The 11,421-nt window shown below is 45.8% G+C and overlaps 1 long non-coding RNA gene across 1 annotated transcript; it reads right to left on the bottom strand.

Moving 5' to 3' along the window:
• Positions 1-2,268: 2,268 nt before the first annotated feature.
• On the bottom strand, positions 2,269-2,820 carry LOC130537878 (uncharacterized). The gene is made up of 2 exons (XR_008953719.1): positions 2,718-2,820; positions 2,269-2,497 (listed from the first exon to the last, which is right to left on the bottom strand). It is a non-coding gene; the product is annotated as an uncharacterized LOC130537878 (long non-coding RNA).
• Between the last annotated feature and the right edge of the window lie 8,601 nt (positions 2,821-11,421).

Genomic DNA, 11,421 nt, shown 5'->3' with positions numbered 1-11,421 from the left:
AAATCCCAGCAGGACAGCGGGAGCGTCTGGCACAAACCAAGTCACTGGCGAAAGATTGATCCTTTGACATTCCTGCTTAACTCTGCACATCGGGCCGAGCGCTATGGATTATCATTACTCTCGTGAGCAATCACTCGCACAAATAGTGTGCTGGCCAGCAAAACGGTCAATAACAGTTAAGTCCATCACAGCAGATAGCACAACATTGTTGGCCAATAACCTCCTCTCTGCATGTCACATTAATCGCCACTTTAGCCGCGAAACAGCTAATGTCCGTCACATGTTCGTGCATGTTTACTCGTGTATACCAGGGTGCCAGTACGAAACCAAAGTCTGCCGGTTCTTCTATATTACATCATGTCCGTTCAAAACAAAGCCTCCTCTACTTGTGTATATAATGTATATAATAAACCATAATAATAAATAAAGTCCTGGGCTGAAATGAAGCTGAACAAGGATGAGGATGAGAGACGGATGGATGACCCGGCTGGTTTCTGACATTTATTTGTGTTGGTGTTTGGTATGATAATCACTGCCGGCCAGGTGAGTGGCAGCCTGACACTTCACAGGTTGCCATGGTAGCAAACTCCATATCCATTGTGCTTCATGTTGCGCTCATGGCTTCAGAATCTAATTAGGTGGTGATAGTGGGTATGGACAGCGAGGACAGAGAGCCGTGCCGATGTTTCGAGTCTGTGGAGGCTGTGTGGATGCTGAAATGTTCTGGGTTCAAGTCTGTGGGGGCTGAAATGTTCTGGGTTCGAGTCTGTGGGGGCTGAAATGTTCTGGGTTCGAGTCTGCGGGGGCTGAAATGTTCTGGGTTCGAGTCTGTGGGGGCTGAAATGTTCTGGTTTTGAGTCTGTGGGGGCTGAAATGTTCTGGGTTCGAGTCTGTGGGGGCTGAAATGTTCTGGGTTCGAGTCTGTGGGGGCTGAAATGTTCTGGGTTTGAGTCTGTGGGGGCTAAAATGTTCTGGGTTCGAGTCTGTGGGGGCTGAAATGTTCTGGGTTCGAGTCTGTGGGGGCTGAAATGTTCTGGTTTTGATTCTCTGGCGGCTGCAGGGGTTTTTCGCCAGTTTGCAGGATGTGGGGCTCAGTGTCTCGGTGACCCTCGGTGACCCGCTGGCTGTGTGTCTCAGAGGACTGAGAGCGATGGACATGCGGAGGACGACGGAACCACTGAGAGGACATGGACCTAACGGCTCCACAGTCCTTCCTGAACCCTGGTGAGTTGGAGATGTCTGATGAGCCTCAATTCAGAAGGTCTGCAGAGTTTAGAGCAGTCAAAACACATTTAATCTGGTTTTTCCTGCACCGGGCGCAGCCGATTCAACTCCCATCTACAATCCGTAGTTAAAGAACGCGTCTATGTTCCACTCTGATAGGGATGAGAGCGTTCATGGCTGCTCAAACCCAGCAGAGACTCCAGCCAATGAGACAGCTCCCCTCCCTCTGTTGTTGGGAACATCTCGCCTGTGGCTTTTGCTCTCTAAATGAAGTCGTTGTCGGATTCACGATGATTCAAGCATCATCGCAGCGAGCTATTCCAAGCTTCTGTCAGCATACGATATAGGTGATCCAGGCGATACAGGTGCATACGATATAGGTGATCCCGGCGATACAGGTGCATACGATATAGGTGATCCAGGCGATACAGGTGCATACGATATAGGTGATCCAGGCGATACAGGTGACATCCTGGCTGTAACTCGACAACAATGTCCCCACGTCTTTCATTTAGGAAGCAGTTTCTGTTAAATGGTCCAAAATCTCAACACAATCAGTGTCTTGTGTCCAGGAGGACGACATGTTGAGTGCCTGTTTTTTTTGGTTCTTATTTGATTTGGAGTCTTTTTCATCTCCCACATGTGCACTTATATCTCCATTTTCTCCACTGTTTTGGCAGGAGACAGATGATGGGATGTGCTAAACACAGAAACAAACATTTGCCTTGTTATCTCGGTGGCTTAAAACCAGGTTGCCATGATAACAGGAGCATCAAACCACGATTAAACACAATCTGTCTCATGAATGGCTGCACCAATTACAACTGAGAATATAGAAATAGATATAGATTTTCTCTAGTTCCGGTACTGCACAAAGGTCAAAGATGCTAAATATTTCTATTGTGCGTCCATTTTCCAAATCTCAGCAGAGAACGATTGGAAGCAAATTCTTTTCAATCTTTATAATAACATGGAATTTAAAAAATACTTTATCCTTCCATCCTTTTCACGCTGACTCCCTTGAGCCAAGGACACGCAGTAAACTTGTCTTTCCGTGAATCGGTTTATTATTTGTTAGCCGTCATTTATTCGGTGCCGTGATCACCGGAGGAGAAGCAGGAATCTTTGGGAGGAAGCAGATGCTGAAGAAGCCGCTCGGACCAGAGGTGAAACACCTTCTGGTTGCTTTTAACAGTGCAGTTGACCCTCCGTTAAGGCTCCATCGGGTGTCTGGATAATCTGACTCAGCGTGGATGAACCTTCATCCGCTGACCTTCAGAAATAGAGGGAGCAGAAACCTCATGTGTCCTTCACAGCTGAATTCACAAACCGGTTATTAAAATGTAATAAAGCTAAACACAATCTCATCAGCCATCCAAATTCCAAAAAAGTGTCTGATCTGCTCCCTGACATCACTGCTTGAAGTAAGAAAACACCAGCTATCGCTTCTTTCTCCTCCACCCTGATGTGCAACAGTCACGTTGGGGTCAAACCTGGAAAAACTTTGTCCCGGAAAACCGTTTTGGATTCACAACCACGATGGAGGGGTTGCTGAGTCCGTCTCTGCTCTGTCTGGGGTTCACACCAGAAATGTGTCTTCCTGGATAGAAGAACACAGCTTCAGTTCACCATTGATGGACACCATCGTTGGTGGCCACCTGGCAGGCGGTGCGTTCACTGACCTCAGGGCAGCAGAGAATTTTGGTTACTGGTGAACCACAGCAGGTTAAGGGCCACGCTCTGTAATGATAGAGAATGAATAAATTACCTTTAAGAGTGAGAGCTCTACCTGCGGTGTACCGAGACCCTAAGACATAATTGATCTCCTTTGTTCTTCCTTGGGGTTGTTTACTTGGATGCTTTATCAAATTTCAACAGCCTCTGTAAGGTGCACTTACCTCCCTCCCTTGCTCTCTGTTGGGGGGAGGAGGGTTCCTTTGTGTTAACAAGACAAACATTCTTCTTTGTCACGGTTCTTGTTTTGTTCTGGAGAAGTTCTGCCAGGCTTCAGCGGCGTAACGCTGTAACACTTGAAACATAACTAAAATCCCTAATGAGCTGGCTCATTTATTGGCGCCCAAGTGGTGAAATTGGATTTTCTGACAGCTAGAACTGATCCTCATCTTTTCTTGTACATTATTAGCATAACGCAAGAAATTCTATTCTCAAGTCTTACTGAGTCGAGTGTTTTGCAGACATTTTGTCATTTTGGTTTCATTAACTAACTCCAGAATGTGAACATATAAATGATGATGCTGTATGATAAAAAAAAGTGGTCTTTACTACAGTGAAGCTAGTCTGCAGAGTTTAAATTAGATGAAACTGTTGCTGTTGTGCACTTTTAAAAGAGCAACTTAGGAACCAATATCATGTTTGCGGTGCCACTTCATCCATCTGGTGTTCTACCTTAACTAGCTCTCTGACAGCTCTATATTTGTGTTACTTTTATTGCCTCGTTCAAGGAGGTTAAGTGACAGCTGGTGTTTGTCTGACTGAGAACAATGTAACACAAATAGTTAGGAACAGAATTTAGTGAGATTTTCAAGAAATGTTGATAATAGGCCGATAAAAAGAGGACTTTTGTTTTTAGTACTGACACAACACTGGCAGATGTTTAATTCTGCTACAATCTTTCCTGACATGTTGAAGACCCAAACCTAATGAGACCAAAAGGCTGTTTAGCTAAGTGCAATGTGTTGTCTAAGTATTGGGTAAGTAATCAGGAGACAAATGTGACGCGTATCCGAAAGCTTTGTTATCGATCATGGCAGCACGCTGGCAAGAGATTGGGCGGCAGATTTGGGGCCATTATTTATGGCAAAATCACCAGCCCGGGACGCACCGAGTGGCTTTATTATGAACAAATTAATATATGGCCATGCAGCACTGGCTAAACCTCCTGAGCATTTCCAGTTTGCTAGCTGCACCACCAGCGTCCTCCATGTCCTCCGCTGTTTTGTCAAGCGTCGCTGATGCTGTTGAATGAGCTATTGCTCAACATTGATAAGTTATTTTTGCTATGTGAAACTTGTGGGGATGAACGTGAAGCCAATTTTACAGCAGAGATTTGATTTTATTTGCAAACAAAGACTGATTTTCAAAAAAAGATGACACCAATCCTGTGGGATTCACGCCTCCTCTTTAATCACTGGAGCAATAGGTTTGACAAAATAGTCAACCAGAAAAAGGTGGAGTGCCTTCTCCGGGTCAAGGAGGAGATCCTGCCCCAAGTGGAGGAGTTCAAGTACCTCGGGGTCTTGTTCACGAGTGAGGGAAGAATGGAGCGGGAGATCGACAGGAGCTGATGATACCTAAATTAAAGCTATAAACCCAGAGTACTTAAGCAAAAGACAAAGCAAGTTTAAGCTAACATGGCCCTTGATAGCCAAGCATATCATGGGAGAGTTCTAGGCGAGTCTAAACACAAGAAGTACAGCATATCTGTATGCACGTAACCAGAGGGCCCAGAAGTTTTTATATAAATGGGCGAATAAAAATGTGTGTGTGCATCAGTAGCACACAAGGGGACACTTGGGCTGTGTTTACACTGAATTATCGTCATCAAAGTTGCGATAAATGGGACCTGGCTGCTCGGAAAAATCCGCTACGTAGCCAATCCAGCGCCACGTTTGGAATCAAATTCAGAATTGTGCGATTCTACGTGACTTGTGTTGGTCAGTTGTTGTCAGAAACAAAGCGGTTTCAGGTCTCTCTGGATGGCAGACTTGCTGACCCCGACTGACCCCGTCCAGACCCACCTGAAGGAACGAGCAAGAGCCCGTGATGTTCCTCTCTGCACCTCCTCCGCTCTCTCCATCACCTCGGGCAGTAGTTGCAGACAACCTCTCTGACCAAAAGTCGACAACAACAGCACAAGAGAGTTTTCCCCGCTGCCTGTGACTGAAGATATCGCTGCCTTCACTCCACTGGAAGCAGCTCCAGGCTTTTGGCCAGCACCATTACATGACAGCAGCAGCATCTTTTTGGGAGGTGCTACCCTTCGACCACCAGCACTTCCTAATAAACATCACCCACAAAACATCCCAGCACAAGAGGAACCATCTCCTAGAAAGGCTGGCGGGCAGAGCCAAGGAGTTGTACATGGGAACGACACGACACCAGCGGAGAGCATGAGAGAGAATACAGCAGGCTGCTCTCCAACTCAACAAAGAGTGTGTGTTCACACAGCCAGACCTGGTGGGGCCTGGGCCTCAGCAGTGAGATACGGGTCGCTTTGGTAGCTCACAAACTAACACCAGCACCGAGAGAGGGAGAGAGCGCGGAGTGAGGGCAGAGGATTATTATTCATGTCCCGCAGTGGACACCAGCAGCCCCTGCTGGAGTTAGACATGGAGCTGCGAGCCAAATCCCTCAAATCAAGCAGAATTTGGACAAAAGGTAGCGATGCACGGCCCCAGGGCCCGGGCCAAAGGGACGGCTCCCCAAATATTAAGGGTTAGATCACTATTCTCAGAACAGAGTGGAAATATTATATTCACAAATGGTCCCTTAAGATGTCTGAGGTCCGTTAATGTTCCGAATGAGGGCGTAAAGAGGCAGCATCAGGGGAGACGATGATTGGAGGGGGAGAGAAAATGCCTTTGGATGATGAGACTGACGTGAAGTGCAACTAGAGAACGGGCACGTTTTTTCCTCTTTATTTTGCTTTTTACCAACATTCAACATCGAGTGATATTGAATTTAAAACTTCTACGCATCTCTCACCCAGCCTTCACCTCCGCTTTAATCACTCCTCAAATGTTTGATTTTAACTGTATTTGATTTTGTGTTTGTAAAAGTTATTTCTATTAACTTGAAGGTCATTTGATTTGCGTACCTTTGCTGCCATGACGGCAATCAGGAAAAAACGACGCCTTCGGAACCGATTGAGTCTCGGAGCTTTTCCAAAGGTGGGATATGAGCGCCCCCTGCTGGTGTGTTGCTTCATAGCAACTTCACAGGCCTCTTCAATCAAGCAAATCACAGAAAATGTGCAGCAAAAAAGCTGTAATCAGTTGATTCTCACCATATCTCTACTTTAACAGCAGTGAAGATTAAAAAGTATGATAAGAGTACTGCAAGCTGACATAGAATCTAATGTTAATATTGGCACATGAGATCGAGTTTGGTCATTCCACATGTTCTGTGTGCCAGCCATGATGTCAACTATCCAGCAGCAGGCAAAAGTTCAGCTCGAGTCTCTCCAGGATCTTTTTTTCAAGCAGGTTGGCACTAATAGGAGATAAAAGGCAGGAATTATCCAGAATAATGGCTGGTAAATGGGAAGAAACATGACATATGAAGCAAAAAGAGACAGAAACAAGGTGAGCTGAGTAAAGAGAGAGAGATGTGAATTTAAGAGCCAAGCTCAGTGCAACATTGTACATGAAATTATTCTCCAAAGAAATCACTGGAAAATATCTAATATCAAAATAAAGATCACTGATAATAATGAACCATTTCCAGGAAGTAGTATTGTGTTTTGAAAATCAATATCCATCAAACATGATCGATATAAATGCGACTATTTGCTACATGTTCAGGATGACGGTCTTCTCTATCCAAGACGTCATGATGTTAGAGAACAGAAATGAGGTCTGGCTCAAGGTGAGCATGCTGCTGTCAATCAAGAGCCCCTCGGCCCCTGACACACATCTCTGCTGGTCCCCGTGTCAGTGTCTGCAGCCTTTATTGACTCCCCTCCACCACATAATTCCATTAATCAGTTCAATTTCCCTGTGGGCAGTGGTTTATTTCCATCATCAAATGCCTGATGAAATCTGTCGACGCTGCATATTAGGGAGCAATCCCCACAAATAGCTGATAGAGTTAACCAGTCACAGAGAGGAGCAGGGGAGGAGACAGGAGCAGGGGAGGAAAGGAGGAGGGAAGAGAGGAGCAGGGGAGGAGCAGGGGAGGGGAGAGAGAAGCAGGGGAGGAGCAGGGGAGGGAAGAGAGGAACAGGGAAGGAGCAGGGGAGGGGAGAGAGGAGCAGGGAAGGAGCAGGGGAGGGGAGAGAGGAGCAGGGGAGGAAAGAGAGGAGAGAAGATTATTTTTCTTTTACTCTGCATCTGGGTCCTGGCCTCCTTGACTCTCCGTAACACCTCGGTGGGATGTAGAAAACACCCCTCAGTCACAGGGGGTAACGGTACGAATAAACACACGGCAGAACTCAGGAACAGAAGGTTGTCATGTTTACCAGGGCGGAGACAAGTCCAAGGCAGGCTGGGCCAAAACCAATGAGTCCAATCAAACTATGTGCTGGAGAGTCGGACATGGAGCAACAACAATCCTGCAAGGCAGGAATGTCCAGCAGTGGCTTCAATAGAGGGAGCCACAGGTTTAAATGGTGAAGGCTGATCACAGGTGCGGAGGAGGGGCGTGGCAGAGTGGGTGGAATGTTTCACCTCAGCAGGGGGGAGAAGATCAGGCATTAACGGGGCAGCAGCAGAATCCTGCTGAAAGGGACCACGTCCACCAGGGGACCTCGTGTCTGCGTGGCCTACAACAATCCTCTGAACCAACCTTGTCTCGTTGCCTCAGCTAGCTTGCATCCTTCTCTTAGTGCCTCATCCTTGTCTGCTGGAGAGAGCATAAATGGGCTAGTCATACTGGGACAGAGAGGGTAAATGGGCTGGTTATACTGGGACAGAGAACATAAATGGGCTGGTTATACTGGGACAGAGAGCATAAATGGGCTGGTTATACTGGTACAGAGAGCATAAATGGGCTGGTTATACTGGGACAGAGAGGATAAATGGGTTGGTTATATTGGGACAGAGAGGATAAATGGGCTGGTTATACTGGTACAGAGAGGATAAATGGGCTGGTCATACTGGTACAGAGAGTATAAATGGGCTGGTTATACTGGGACAGAGAGCATAAATGGGCTGGTTATACTGGGACAGAGAGCATAAATGGGCTAGTCATACTGGGACAGAGAACATAAATGGGCTGGTTATACTGGGACAGAGGGTATAAATGGGTTGGTTATACTGGGACAGAGAAGATAAATGGGCTAGTTATACTGGGACAGAGAGCATAAATGGGCTGGTTATACTGGGACAGAGAGGGTAAATGGGCTGATTATACTGGGACAGAGAGGGTATAAATGGGCTGGTTATACTGGGACAGAGAGAATAAATGGGCTGGTTATACTGGGACAGAAAGGATTCATGAACTTGTGACACTGGGCAGAGAGAACAAACTGACTTGTACTGGAAAAAATGTTGATTAGTTGACAGAAAGGACAAATTGACTGGTTTTAATGGGACAGAGTACTCATACTGGGAGAAATGATAAATAGACTGGTTATAGTTGGGTGGAGAGGACAAATGGACTGGTTATAACGGGACAGACAGGAATGACAGTCTGGTTATAGTGGGATGGTGCATGTTCAAATGAAACTAAAATAGCTCTTTTACTGGAATAGAGATGCTAAATGTACTGGTTCTGTTCCCAGTCTAGAAGGAGTCGTTATAGAGGGATGGAAGGGGAATGGTTAGTGACTGGTTAGTGACACACAGAGTGTTTCTGGTGGAAAACAGCTTGCTCCCAACCTTCATCATTTACACCTCCCATTGAACCATTCCTTTCCAAGGGACTGGGAAAAGAAGGAAGGCCCACTCTTGATTGTGTCAGCACATCTGTGGGCTCATCAGGATCAGGATGTTGCTGCCACAAGTCCACAATTGGGGCCACGTTGAGGATAAGACAGATGGAAACCGGGCACCTCTTCTCCAGCACATAGCCCTCCCAGTCCACCAGATACTGGGGCCCTGTTCCTTCACAGTGCAGACATAGAGGACATTTGATGTGTGGGCAGAACCCCCATCAATGAGGCAAGGAGGTGAAGGACGTGGGACTACCAGGATCAGAGGGCTGTCAGGGACTGGTTTCAACCTGTCAAACTCATGTAAGACCAAAAAGCTTCTGCAGCTCCTGTAGTCGCCACTGCTGATGCGTCAGCTGCATTGTTTCTGTCAGTATCTTGTGATGCAACTGACTTGTGAGCCGCCGCTTTAGCTTTAGGAATCTCCTTTGCTTCATCATGGCTTGCAGTGATTCCATGATTTGTGCATTATGCTGTATTGGAGTCCCATTGGGTTTCTTGAAGCCTCTTCCTTTCCGAGTGGCCTCATAAAGAAGAGAAATTATTATTAATATTATTATTATGGCATAACTTGGTGTAGATGGTGACACGCTTACCTTCTGCCATAAGACTTTCGGTATGAGCAACCAATCCATCTGAGCTGACCATGGCTGTAGAGTCCAAATATCCAGCACCCACTTTGATCAACCATCAGTCAACTCCTCCAAGGCCGCATTTCCCAGCAGAAACTCTCCAGATTTGATCTCAATTTGTGTCTCACAGTTTCTTTCAAACCGTCTGGGCTCGCCATCTTTTGGTGTTTGGAGAAGGATCCTGCTGGCCAACATCTCTCTAGTGATCCACTCGAGACCATTTCTCCACCAGGGACCCTAAGGGCAGCCTTTGGGTGCAGCTCAGAAACCCCGGATTTCTCCTCAGAGACAGGGGACACGAACATTTTTTGGGTTGACTTCCTCATTCCACTGAGCAAAGCTCCACTGAGCACAAGCCCTGCCGCCTGTCTTATCTTTTTCCTGTTGATACATGTCTCTGTTTATGGGTTTCCCATCATAGACCTCTTACAGAAACCTTCTTTTCAAGGAGGCAGCAGGGTGAAGAAACATTACAGCTGTTTTCCTTGGCTCCCATGGGCCTCATGGCCCGGTTAATCCGGCACGCACCTGCTGGTCTCCCTAATTCACCAGTCTTATTTCCTGACCAATTTTTGAAAGGTGTTCTTGACAGTGGTGGCATTCGAAGGGAACTAAACCAGTCAGTGGCCTCTTTGCAGACCAGGGGACACTGGATCCTGTCACAGAGAGCTTCGTTGTGGAGTATTTTGGCCCTAGCTTGTCAACATTCCTCAGTCAGAGCTTCAATCATTAGAGTCAAACAGGAAACATTTGATCCAAATCGGGTCTGATAATGTGAAGCTAGTGGCTCATGTTATACAATAACCTTGGGTTGTTTAGAGACTTCATAATATGAGACACAAGCTTCATTTGTGAAAACTCCGACCTGTTCTGACTCAGGTCCAGAACCCTCAGATGGGAGAAGTTGGACTTCAGAGCTGAGGCCAGAGAGTCACAGCTAATGTCTGATAAAAAACAGCCACTCAAACTGAAGAGCAGCTGCGGGTTGTCACTGAGGTCCAGTCTTCTCAGATGGGACGGGTTGGACTCAGAGGTGAGGCCAGGAAATCACAGCTCATCTCTGATAATCTGCATTGGCTCAAAATGAAGAGAGGTCAAAGGAAACAGGTTCATTTCATCACAGCTGATACTTAAGTTGCAGCAAATCAAACAAAAAAAAAAACCCAAAAAACAAAGAAACATAAGTTAACCAGTCAGATTGTAGAGATACAGGAACTAACCTGAGAGTCTCCAGATCACAGAGTGGATTCTGCAGAAAGTCACAAAGAAGTTTCACTCCTGAATCCTGCAGGTTGTTCTGACTCAGGTCCAGGTTCCTCAGATGCGGGGGTTCGGTAGCGGCAGCTGGCCAAAAGAGGGCGATATTGCGCCGCCCAACTAGGGTTAGAATAAACCAGATAGTGTAATCAGTGTGTGTGTGTGTGTGTGTGTGTGTGTGTGTGTGTGTGTGTGTGTGTGTGTGTGTGTGTTTAAATTCACCACTATATATTGCAATTTTTCATAGAAAAGTAATTTTTGTATAAAAAAAAAGTCAGCATAGCAGCCAGCCAATTATTGACAGGAGGGTTAGGGAAATTGATACAGTCAGTGATTGTAAATCTGATACCTGCTGGAGAGAATAAGAAACAGTTTAGGAAATGTTGTAAATATATATATATATGTCTCATTACTGACAAATAATAGACAAAAAACATAGACAAAGCTGCATTTTCAGTGACTGGGACAGGAACAGGCATCAGTAAAGGATTCAAGCAGTGACTGAACTTAATATGGTCTTTTCTCTGGCATCAATATTTGGCTTTTGGTGTATACCTTTTAAAACAACGAGAACACCAAAGAAATTTTACATTTTGTAAAAGTCATGTGTTCAGTGATATGATTTTATGTGGTATTTGTGTCAATTTGGTTCTAAATGTTTGATTAAACATTAGTTGTGGCCAACTAAAGAGAGAA

This window comes from Takifugu flavidus, chromosome 14 (genome assembly GCF_003711565.1).
Source record: "Takifugu flavidus isolate HTHZ2018 chromosome 14, ASM371156v2, whole genome shotgun sequence".
NCBI classification, from domain to species: Eukaryota; Metazoa; Chordata; class Actinopteri; order Tetraodontiformes; family Tetraodontidae; genus Takifugu; species Takifugu flavidus.
The sequence above is the reverse complement of the archived record's forward strand: the minus strand, read 5'-3'. Positions and strand labels throughout refer to the sequence as shown.